At 42.8% G+C, this 12109-nt stretch overlaps 1 long non-coding RNA gene across 1 annotated transcript in view; it reads right to left on the reverse strand.

The window, feature by feature from the left end:
• Positions 1–11445, reverse strand: part of LOC310766679 — a 320477-nt gene extending 309032 nt beyond the window's left edge. Inside the window, exon 1 of the long non-coding RNA XR_014550349.1 lies at positions 11388–11445. This is a non-coding gene — a long non-coding RNA (uncharacterized lncRNA). The remainder of the gene's footprint in view (positions 1–11387) is intronic.
• Positions 11446–12109: the final 664 nt, after the last annotated feature.

The following is a 12109-nucleotide window of genomic DNA, read 5'->3' on the forward strand; positions in this document are numbered from 1 at the left end:
TTGCTCCAACAGCACAAGCATGCAAGCTTGCAAGAGGGAACAATCCCATATCCTTTCCCTCTCCTCCCCCCCATGCTTTTCCATGGGTTGTTTTGACGTGACCCCCAAGCAGGGGTGACAAAATATTGGGGGGGTAAGCCCCACCCCCATAATCGTTCACAAGATGTGGTACATGAACACCATTAGAATGCTCTGCCCAGGGAGGTTTGACTGGTGTCTTCATTATACACCTTTAGGCGCCAGGCAAAAACGTTCCTCTTTAATCAGGCCTTTGGCTGATACACATCCAATGCCCTTTTAAAATGTGTTGTGGAAGAGGGGCATATTGGGTTGTAGGGTGGTATACAATAACAATAATAATAAATGGCATTGCCCATCAACTTTGGGCTCCCTCACAAATTTTAGGGGAGGGGGTGAAGGGACCTCAGGCTCTAGGAGTTGGCTCCTATGGCCCTGTGCCAATTTCAGGGAGCACATGAGGAGGATAAGAGGAAGTCCTTGCATGGGCTTTTGAGGATGAGACTCATTTGTTGAATCCTGCCCGTGGAGTAGTCTGATCCAGACCTCCTTGCACAAATCACAAAATTCATTGCAGTGTCCTGTGTCATGCAAAGAGAATATTTGAGTGTACAAATTGCACTTGCATGGATCCTATGCATAAGGATGATCTACTTATGGCAGGAGGGTAAACGGGATCTGGCCAATGGGTTAGATACTTAATCTTCCCTACTCCTTGCAGACCAGGTTTGACAGGTGGGCAAGGCTCTCACAATGATATCAGGTGACCCCCCCCCCTTTTGCTTGTGCAGTTTGAAACCAAACTGTGTGAGCAAAGGCACAGTGCTTTGCAATCCCTGATGACCAGCTGATAAGCCTTATGGAGATGGTGGCCTCTGTCCATTCAGTATATTCTGCTTGTAAGGACCTGCCCAGGGTGTGATTCTACACACACACACTGTATGACTTTACCCATATGTACTCACAATCAGTTATTCATGTGATAATTCAGGGTAGGTTTTTAAAACTTCTTTTTTAAAAAGATGCTGGAAAAGTGAAGTTTGAGAAACAGGGTTTGCAACCAAGCTATGCAATCAGCAGAACCACACAGCTCTTGCTGGACTGTACAGTTCCAAATTCAAATTGCAGGTGAAGGATCACATGTTTAAATGCTTCTCCACATGAAAAAGGTTGGTGAAAAGCACAGCAAAAGACCAAGAAATGCACATCACTTATACAAATGCTATGTTGCCCATGGCTGGCTGGAAATATATAGTCCCTCTCATTGCAGATGTATTCTCCATTACCAGCAGTTGTGGAGAGGAAAAAAACCTTGTGGCTCTTTCATTAGAGGCTGGAAGCACCATCCATAAGTTGAACATTCCTAATATTTGCCCATTCTCTTTTGTTTGAAGCTGATATTTTCCCCCTTGACAGCTTCATGTCATCCTAGTGCCACTTCCTCTGTCTGTCAATCTCCGTCAGTTTTTCTCAGCTGCAGAGAGATGAAAATTTGAAAGAAAAATCATCCTGAAGTGTCACCTTAAAGCCTGGAACTAAGCAGCTATTTTTTGCAGGCCATTCATATTTTCAGCTTCACTTCTTTTTGTTCAGGATACTTTCCTGTGCCACTTTTTACACTCGTATTGTAGCCAGTAGCCTTTTCAGATAATGTCCATCTAAACAATTTTACCGGATCATTATTAACAATACTTGCAGCGAGGTCAACATATCATTGATTCCCAGTGATTTAGTGGCAAAGTTTGAAATGCAGGGGCTTGTCAGGACAGTCCACCCTAGCCATGCCACTACAAAAGCACATCCCAAGAATCAGACCAAAGCTGCTGGACTAAATATGTTCGCCAGGGACTTAATTCCGAGTAAATATAGTTCATTCTGAACTGCAAATATAGGAGTTACAAAGGTAGGATTTTTCCTTTTGTGTGTGTGTGTGTTTGTGTGTGTGTGTGTGTGTGTGTGTGTGTGTGTGTAGTCTGTGGCTATTTGTTCCTATTGTTTTGCAGCACTATCACACTCCGCTTCAGTTTGGAGTGTGCAGATAGTTTGATGGGTGGCTTGCCATCCTTTTAGGAAAGGAAAGAGTCAGTCCGATTGTTCTTTGCATACTCGGAACAATTGAATTATTATAAACTGGACCTGATGCAAATGACTGCAAACAAGTACCGTTCTGACAGATGATGCCATTGCTCCGGTTCTGAAAAATGTCTGGAGACATCCTTCTCCCCCTCCATGCTCCCCTTTGACTTACACCACTGTTGATTTCAGCTGGGAGTAATTTAAGGACATGCGCACTTCTTGCATCAAACCCAATATGAGTTCTAATTCCAATAGATAAATCTGTCTACAAATCATGTGATTCAAGCATTTTGCTGTAGGAAATCGGCAGCTGCAGGAATGGCGGCATGTTGATAAAAAGTCAGCAGCAAAGCAGGACCCTCAGAATAAAAACAATTTAATATTATATAGATAAAATGGATAAATAAAATAGCAAGAGAACAACAAATGGGCTACCAATAGCTGCCATAGCCCGAAAATGTCATCTTAGGCTGCAAAAATCAAAAGAAATAGGTTTCCAGGTAAACATGCACATGGAAAACAGTGATGCCACATTTCCTATGACTAACTCAAGATCTCAACCCTGCAAAAAGTCACCCATATGCACGGAAACTGCATGAGCAAAGGAAAAATGGAGACCGTGGTGTGTGTTTTTGCTGGTGGACCTTTGGCAAAGCAGAAAGCAATATTATCCATCTTAAATTCAATAGGGCTAGACCCAAGGTTCTCAAGACATGGAGCAAGTCTCCCTGTGGAGGAACAAGAAATTGGCAGGGAAGGCACGACCCCCATAATCATATGGATCTGTCCTATTTATGCCATGTCACAGTCAGTGTAACACTGCCACCTGATTCCTCACTTAAATTGATTCATAGGGCTCTGAGGTCAAAGAACTAAGCAATTTTTCTGCATTTTGTAGAATTTCTTCTGGGCTAGGGCTGTAGCTCAGTGGTAGAGTGCCTGCTTTTGCATTCAGAAGGTGCCAGGTTCAATCCCCCAGCGGTGTTGGATTTAGGGTGATGTGGGCAGTTCCCCCACACAGGGTGCTGAGCCGAAGGAGTGCAAAACATGCCACAACTATTATGTGGTGCACTTTAGAGCACGTGCAGAAGGGAAGGTGAGAGAGAGGATGGCATGCAAACATATATTTAGGCGGGGTGCCAAATTTTGTCCTCATTCAGGGCACCATATTACCAAAGTTCGCCCCTGCCCCCAGAACCTCCAGATTGCACTGGGAATGTTCCCTATTTGAAACCCTGAGAGCTGCTGCCAGTCTGTGTAGACAACACTAAGCGAATGGACCACTGGCCCGACTGCATAAGAAGCTTCCTATGGCCCCTCCGATCTGGAACTTAACTTATGCCATGGGCCATTGGTTGTTAACCAGTGCACCAAGGCACCTTGAGGAGACTTGCGAAACGTTCAGGGGACTCTGGGGGCTGTCATTTCATTAACCTGCAGCCTATATCTTTCTACATGTTCTTTCTCTCTTTCTCTCTGAGGAACTGTTATGTACTGAGTTGAAAAGGATCCAAAATGCAGCAGTCTGATTGGTCCTAGAACAATAGGATTCAGAATGCAGCAGTCTGAATGGTCCGCAGAAGCCACCTAATCCAACTTCAGGTGGAAGTGAATCCGCAACCTGATTGGCCTACAGGAGAATTTCAGAATTAGCCAATCACGTGGGGCCCATTGTGTAAATAATGTATATAAAGCAGACATTTCGGGGGAACTTCTATTCTACCTCACTACTATGAGCTGAATAAAGAGCATGAAATCCACGCTCGACTCTGAGTATATTTTCAGGAACATTCTGGGGAGCCAGCAGTTTTAACTTGCAGCCCATTATCTTCCTGCATCTCTCTCTCCCTGGCAGCCACCCTTCCTTGGGTCCTCCTCCTCATCGCCGCGTCCCAGTCACACCTCAGATTCCTAGTCTCCCCCCGTTCTCCATTTCTGGTGCACTTAGAATGGGAATACCCACTTGCATGTGTCCTGTAATGAAACCCCAGTGTCAGTGGCTCCCACAGGGGAGCCGCAGAAAGAATGTGGTTGGTCAAGGGAGCCGTGGACTCAAAAAGGTTGAAATCCACTGCCATAGGCCCATGTAATGGTACTTTTTCCTCTGATTCACCTGACTGTGTGCCTGGGACAAGAGTAAGCTTAACCAGTTCACTCTTTTTTGTTTTCCCCATATTAAATATAGGAAGGTGTTTCTGTTTTGCTCTGTAGAGTCTGAGACACTGTCAACTCCATGGAGCCTATAGCCTTGTCTGAGGAGGGGGCATAAAGTACAGTGGTACCTCGGGTTACATACGCTTCAGGTTACATATGCTTCAGGTTACACACCCCGCTAACCCAGAAATAGTGCTTCAGGTTAAGAACTTTGCTTCAGGATAAGACCAGAAATCAGGCTCCAGCGGCGCGGCAGCAGTGGGAAGCCCCATTAGCTAAAGTGGTGCTTCAGGTTAAGAACAGTTTCAGGTTAAGAACGGACCTCCGGAACGAATTAAGTACTTAACCCAAGGTACCACTGTACTATGAAAGTAACAGTGCAGGGCAAACTGCTGAAACTTGTGGTTTCCCTGGGAAATTTGTTGTGGTGCAATATTGGGACATGGCTTTTTCTTTAAAATTGTAACCCTGATGCTTAAGGATTCACATGCTGTGATGGGTGTGGAGGGGAGCGTTTAAAAACGGCCAAAACCTTGTACAGATAATTGACAGTCACTCTCTAATGTATGACAAAAGAAACCATTCACGACTCAAATTAACCTTAATAATTGGCCTAGGTTTGGATTGTTGTTAAGATGCTAAGTGCAAAAAGAGAGCGAGGGAAGCTCATGTTTTTGCTGTGTTTCTTTATAAACAGCACCTTAACAATGGCCTCAATCAAAATTTGGCTAGCAACCAATATCGTACAGCACAAAATTACTGTCATTTGATTGCGTGAAGAGCTTAATAAGAATTACATAATTTTATTTATGCATTCATTCAGTCCGTCAGTCATCAATACATATTTGAGTAATTGTTATGCAAGGTGTGAGCAAACATGTTCAGTTGTGAGGTGTTGCTTTCTGCTCCCAAAAGAGAGAAAAGAGAAAGAGAAAGAGAAGGAAGGAAGGAAGGAAGGAGAGAGGCACACTTTCTCTCTTTGCTCTGTCTAAAATGATAGTAAACAATTAAAGAGATCCATTTTGAGGAACTAGGTAAGTTCTTTTAGGTGAAAGTCCCTCAAAGATCATTAAATTACGCATTGCATACTTGAATGAATAAGTGAATAAGTGCTGGTTGTTTTGTCAATCTGTTTTCCCCACAGAAAAGAGATGCTCTGTCCTGCGTTTCTGTAAGAGGCAATAGTGACAGTCCTTGTGTTTTCTCCCCCATGACAAAGGCGCTGGAGAGATATCACCCAAGCTTTCCTTGCCAGGCAAAGTTAGGTTCCTTATTAATTTCAACAGATTTTTAGCTCCCAGTGTATTCAGCATACCCTTAGCTGTATCCTGTCAGGATGTGACATAACATTTTATAATGCGATGGTACATGTTATATAATGCTTTAAATTAAAAAGAAAAGAAAAAATCAAGACATTTCTTTCAAAGAAGCACTAAGTAGCTAATGTGAATATTTGGGGTAATTGGCTCTCCAAAGAGAGAGGGATCATTATTTCAGGTTCCCTAGTGAGTGTTAATTAGTCTTATTGCCTCCTTGTTTAACAAAAGAGGATGTTGCTAGTACCGCTATATCTATAATGACACATATGGCTTTTGCAACCTAGGTATTTTAAAGTAACATGACTGACAGCCAGGTAATTCTTTTCACAACAGAGCATGCTTACAAGAGTCAGTTGCCTTTGTAAGGGTAGCTTCACACATGACGACATTCCAACACTCAAGTTAGTCACTTCTGCGCAGGAATCTGCATCATTCGCCAATGCAGATCATTGTGTTTGATGCTGATCCTTCATGCATGTAAATTTGCTGCAGTGAAGCACCCACTGGAAAGATGCAGCAAATCATATGGTCCTGACTCACTTATGTGCAGCAAAGTTCAAGTGCACATTTATTTTTATATGTAAATAAGTGTGTGTGTGTGTGTGTGTGTGTGTGTGTGTACACTGCTGTTTCAGTCATATGACCAGAGAAGTTTGAAAAAGAATAAAATGTAAATAGAAAAAGGAAACACACCCCAAAGTAACAGGTCCAGTAGTACAGTTAGGTGATTTTAGACTCTGGAGCTAATGGTCTTACAGGGAGGACCTCTTTAGAGGGCAACATGGATTTCTTCTTTTTGTAGTGAGCTATCACTGTTGCGTTTCAGGGCTCTATTGTGCATTCTTCTGAGTCTGCTTGAAAGTCCTGTCCTAGGCTCCTGAGAGAGCTACAATTCCCAGAGATTGACTGTTAAACCATTCTGAAAATTGTAGCTCTGCAATAAGGGTCTCCTAACCGGTCTAAGCACCCTTAAGAAGCTATGTTTCCCAGGATTCTATGGGAGACGAGAAGCCATGACAGTTGAAGCGGTCTATTCTTGCTTAATGTATGGTATGTGGCTTCAGCCTGTCACAGACTGTAGAGGAATTCTACGGTGAGTCACAGGCTGTGCAGTGGCGGACCCATGCAGAATCTATCAGAAAGGGGACTTCAAATTTAGACACTTGGAGGGGCATTTTATATGTCTAGCTACTCGTTATTATGTGGATCAGATCAAAATTTGACACTTAGCTTAGGGTTGCAAATTTAAACAAATAAGGGATGTGTTTTGGTAAAAGACTTTTAAAAAAACTGGTATAGATTTTGGTTATATTACAAGTTAAAGGTGTTCATAAACATTAATTTAAAAATACTGGTTGTGATGGCACAAGATTAGACCGTGATGAACATGTCCTTTCAGACGAGCTGACTATGTAAGCAAACCACTATTACTGACTGGTGCTGAATCATCAAGCGCATGTTGTAAAGCAGAGAACTGTTACGTTTTGGCTTGAGGCCTCAAACGTTGGAAGTGGCCCAGCTTCTTCAGTCCTCTGAGATGGCCTGGTTGGCCCATGCAATCTCTTGGTGTTTCAGGCTGATCCGTATTATACAACACGATTTGCAGAATCTGAGACACGCTGTATCACATACCCTTCCTTCTTTCTCTAGTAGCACTCAGAGTGTTAATTTGTTTGCTTTAAAATGCAAGTCCCCTTTGGCATCGCACAGTTTCTTCACAACTACATATGCACAACATATGGTGCTGCACAGATATACAGCATGTAGATTATTCATATTGAATTGTACAGAACCACGTGTTGATAATGAGCCTGTTCTAAGTCATGGGGCTCTTGGTGAAGGAATGTGGAAATGCGCCTCTCTCTCTCTCTCTCTCTCTCTCTCTGCATTATTCCCCCCCCCCATTATTTCCCCCCCTTCTGACAATACTGATCCGTTGCCTCAGGCACTGTGAAAATCATACCATAATATTAACTGACAATTGCATGTGTATTTATACTGATATCCTGATATTAGCATGTTGTTAAAAACAGAAAAACCTGGCAATACAATATGCAGCTAAATACATTTCTTCCTGATAGGAACAAATAAAATAGGCAGCAAGAGATGTCACCCACACGATGCAGCAGCAGACTTCGTGAATAGCTGAGCGGCTTCAGAAAGCACAGAAAGGAATTGTGTGGACATGGCTTAATTTGAGCTTCTCAGGACTTCTCAGTTCTGGACTCTTTGAGATTATTGAGGGGTCCATTTTCAATGTCTGGGACATGTGATGAAATAATAATCTGTCTCTGAGCACATAAAGAGTGCATTTCCTCCCCAGCTAAATATATTTAATCAGCCCCTACACTTCTGGGAGGGACGCGGGTGGCGCTGTGGGTTAAACCACAGAGCCTAGGGCTTGCCAATCAGAAGGTTGGCGGTTCGAATCCCCGCAACGGGGTGAGCTCCCGTTGCTCGGTCCCTGCTCCTGCCAACCTAGCAGTTCAAAAGCACGAAGTGCAAGTAGATAAATAGGTACCACTCCGGCGGGAAGGTAAACGGCGTTTCTGTGCGCTGCTCTGGTTCGCCAGAAGCGGCTTAGTCATGCTGGCCACATGACCCGGAAGCTGTACACATGCTCCCTCGGCCAAAAAAGCGAGATGAGCGCCGCAACTCCAGAGTCGATCACGACTGGACCTAATGGTCAGGGGTCCCTTTACCTTTTTACACTTCTGGGAGCTGAGCTTTCAGGTTAAGGAGTAAGATTTCTATGCAGGCTTGAGGCCCAGTACCTTTTGTGGGTGTATCAAAGAAAGACAGAAAGACCCCATACACACACATCAGTCTGTAGAGGACAAGATGATCTACACAGTGAAGGATTCCATGCATTGAATACCTTGGTCAGGGACTCTTAAAACTCAGAATATGGACTGATAGTATGGTTCTTATATTAAGGGATTTATTTTAGAGTACTTCCCTTGCTCACAGTTACAAGCAGCCTGCTGTTTTTCCTTCTGGAATTCTCTGTAAGTCTTGGGGTGGAATAGTTTATGCTTAGGCCAGAGAATTCTGGAATTCTGGCCTGGGCTGAGATATAGATCTGTCATAGACATTACAACCATGGACAGCTCACAGAAGAGATGGCATTGGTGTACCTTTCCAGTAGCTCTGTTCCCAAGACTCTATGCCTTGAAAGAATTCAACAAAATACAGGATTCCTTTTTCCAAAAGAATCTTTGCCTATGTTGTAACTGCTAGTATATAACAAGGCTTTATCCTTTCATATTTTCCAGATTACTTGTCAGGCCATACTTCTCAGATTACCCCGACATTTCACATTTAGAGACATTTGGGAAAGGTCTAAAACCTGAAGAACTCTCTTTGGTCACCACACCCGCTTGCCACATTTTAAAATGGCATCCTCCCAACATCTTTCCAAAAAGCAAAACTGGAACCAAATAGTAGGATTCTTCAGAACCCCACCCTCCATGTGTATCCTCAACATGTGAAGGAGATTGCAGAGCCATCCCTGCTCCTGATATCTGTGGCCCATTCCCTGAAATGCCCACACACTGAGAGCATCAACAAACAGGACCAGCACATATGCAGCTATATGAAGGCAGGGCAATACAATGCCATTTTCATTTTGTAAAAACAGTAATAAAAACATCCTGTTCCTTCCCCTCCTTTCTTTAGCACCTCTTCAAAATTAAGAGATTTCCCCCTAACATCAGGAGAAAAATAAAAATACAAAAAATAGTTTAGCCATACTTAACTATTACCATGCAATTAATACTGGGAAGAGGGGCAGGTTTGTTTGCTTCTGTATAAATAATGATTTCATGTAACAGTTTGTGAATGTAAAAATGGTGCCTATCAATAAATTAGTGGTTTGTAGTACCAGCAACACAGACCTCTTGTCCTGTTTACTCTCTCATATTGCACATATGAAACATCACTGGGGGCAAAGGTTTTGTAATTTTTACATTTCCTTGCCTTTTCCCAACCTTAATGGAGATTTTTGACCTTGACATGCAATTAATGAAAAATAGCTAAATATATGTAGGGGGAAAGTCTGAATTTTCACAGTTGCTAAAAGCTCATGCCGTATTTGGATTTCAATGTATCTTTACCCTAATCTGAAATATCTTTAGCCAGAAATATGTCTTCTTGTGTTCAGCTGGAGTTACTTTTCTGTTAAGGCTGAAATCCTATCCACTTTCTTGGGAATAAGCTCAATATAACTCAACATGGCTTAGGTCTGGGTAGACATGCATAGATTTTCAGTGTAGGGCTCCTAAGGATTGTAGCTTTTCTTCCTTAAAGAGGTATTTGCATCATTTCCTGCTCAGCCATCAACACCAGTGCTTTCTTTATATATTCCCCCCCTTTTTTTGTTGATCTTCACATTACAAATTAAAAGGTGCTAGTAAATCTGAAGTCCTACCATGCCTTTCTTGTCAAACAGTTGCTCAGTAGCTTTAAACCTCTCTTGCCTGCATTATTTATGGTGTTTAATACAATCCCTTGGCTGTGCTTAAGGAACATGTCTTCGTTTTGCGTTTGCGCTGGGTTTTCATGCGAGTACTGCCCTGGGTGTTTGAAAAAGATATTGTATCTCTGCAACAGACTGACATTTACTACTGCTAGTAGGACTCTAAAATACACTATTTTGCTTTAACAATATCAACTGGTCCTCTTCATAAAACCTGATTTCTGCGTTAGCTTTAAATTGATTAGCAATCTTCTAAATTAGCAGGGCACACTCAGCTGACACTATTTGGGCTTATTGAGAGATTTCAGTGCAGGCTTTTTGTCCAATTTTTCTTCAAGTACTCTGATATTACTAACTGGGATTTCAAGGAAAAGTTCATCAACTTTAAAGTTTCTTGTTATGGAATTCAGGCTGATATTTTTCTTTATGAACCCAATTCCTAAGTCTTTAGTAGGTATACTTGTTTTTTTTTTTGTTTTTTTTTTGCCACAGTTCAGTCCAAATAGGTGCTTTTGGTTTTTTATTAAGCAAGAGTGAGCCGGCCACATTAGCTGGAACTGCCTTTCCCACCCCACCCCTCTCTGCAGCTGTTTCAAGCACTGAAGAGGCACACCACCATGGGGTCTATGAAATGGCTTGCTTCCTCAGCAGTAATTGCTGCAGCAAAAATAGCAAGCAGTGTTATGCCTGCTCGAGAAGTTCTCTCCTATGTGCTCATTTTACTCCTTCTCACTGCAGCCTTTAAATACAGTTTTACTTCAATCAATAACTTTTAGCTGACAAAAACAATTTTCTAAATGCTGTTGTACTATGTAGAATTTGTTATACAGCTGTAATTCAACTTGTCATGTTGTCCAGTGAAAGATATTCCCAGAAGGCAATCCACCAGTTTCAGTCACTGTCACTGGAGCTTAAGCAACAACATGGCATTTGAGAAAGTGGGACTTGCTATCATCTCCTCATCAGCTGGGGGTGATTTCCTCCCTCCCTCCACATGTCACCTTAGGTGGTAGAGTCAATGTAAACCTTTGTAACTATTTCTAAATGAGAGGCATGGGAAATGGAAGATGGGGCAACATTAAATTGTCCATGAGCAGAAGATAATGTCCTTGCTATTATTATCCCCGCTGGTTAAAACAAAACAAAACATAAACTTTTAATAAAACAGACCCTTCTATATATAGACAAAAGGCCAGTAGACCAAAAGGCCAGCAAGACCAACCCTGGACAGCAATAGCTTTGCCACTGCGATTCATGCACTTGTCACCTCAAGACTGGACATTCTATGTCTAATGCATTCTGTGTGAGGCGGCCCTTAAGGCTGGCCCAGAAGTTGCAGCTACAGTCAAACCTCGGTTGTCGAACGTAATCCGTTCCAGAAGACCGTTCGACTTCTGAAATGTTCGACAACCGAAAACTGAAAGCAGAAGCCTCAATATGATAGGGAAACTCAAAACAGAAGCTGCATAGCACGTTTGGCTTCCAAAAATCGTTTGAAAACCAGAGCAGTTACTTCCAGGTTTTTGGCGTTCAGGAGCCGAAACATTCCAAAACAGAGGCATTTGGGAACCAAGGTTTGACTGTATTGCAGAATGTACCAGCAAATTTGCTGAGTTGGACATCCTACCATGCCCACGTTCTTAAAAACACTGCACTGGCTGTCTATATCAGGGGTAGGCAACCTAAGGCCCGGGGGCCGGATGCGGCCCAATCGCCTTCTCAATCCAGCCTGCAGACGGTCCAGGAATCAGTGTGTTTTTACATGAATAGAATGTGTTCTTTTATTTAAAATGCATCTCTGGGTTATTTGCGGGGCATAGGAATCCATTCATACCCCCCCCAAAAAAAATATTTTCCAGCCCCCCACATGGTCTGAGGGATGGTGGACCGGCCGACGACTGAAAAAGGTTGCTGACCCCTGGTCTATATGCTACCAGGGGTAAGGTTTTCATTCTTACTTATAAAGCCCCAAATGACTCAGGGCTAGGCAAATACCTTCTTCCGTATTGAGCTTCCTGTTCACTGACGTCATCTGCCGAAGCTGTTCTGGCCATGCCACGTCCTA

This window comes from Podarcis filfolensis, assembly GCF_964270895.1.
Source record: "Podarcis filfolensis genome assembly, chromosome: 1".
In the NCBI taxonomy this organism is placed as follows: Eukaryota; Metazoa; Chordata; class Lepidosauria; order Squamata; family Lacertidae; genus Podarcis; species Podarcis filfolensis.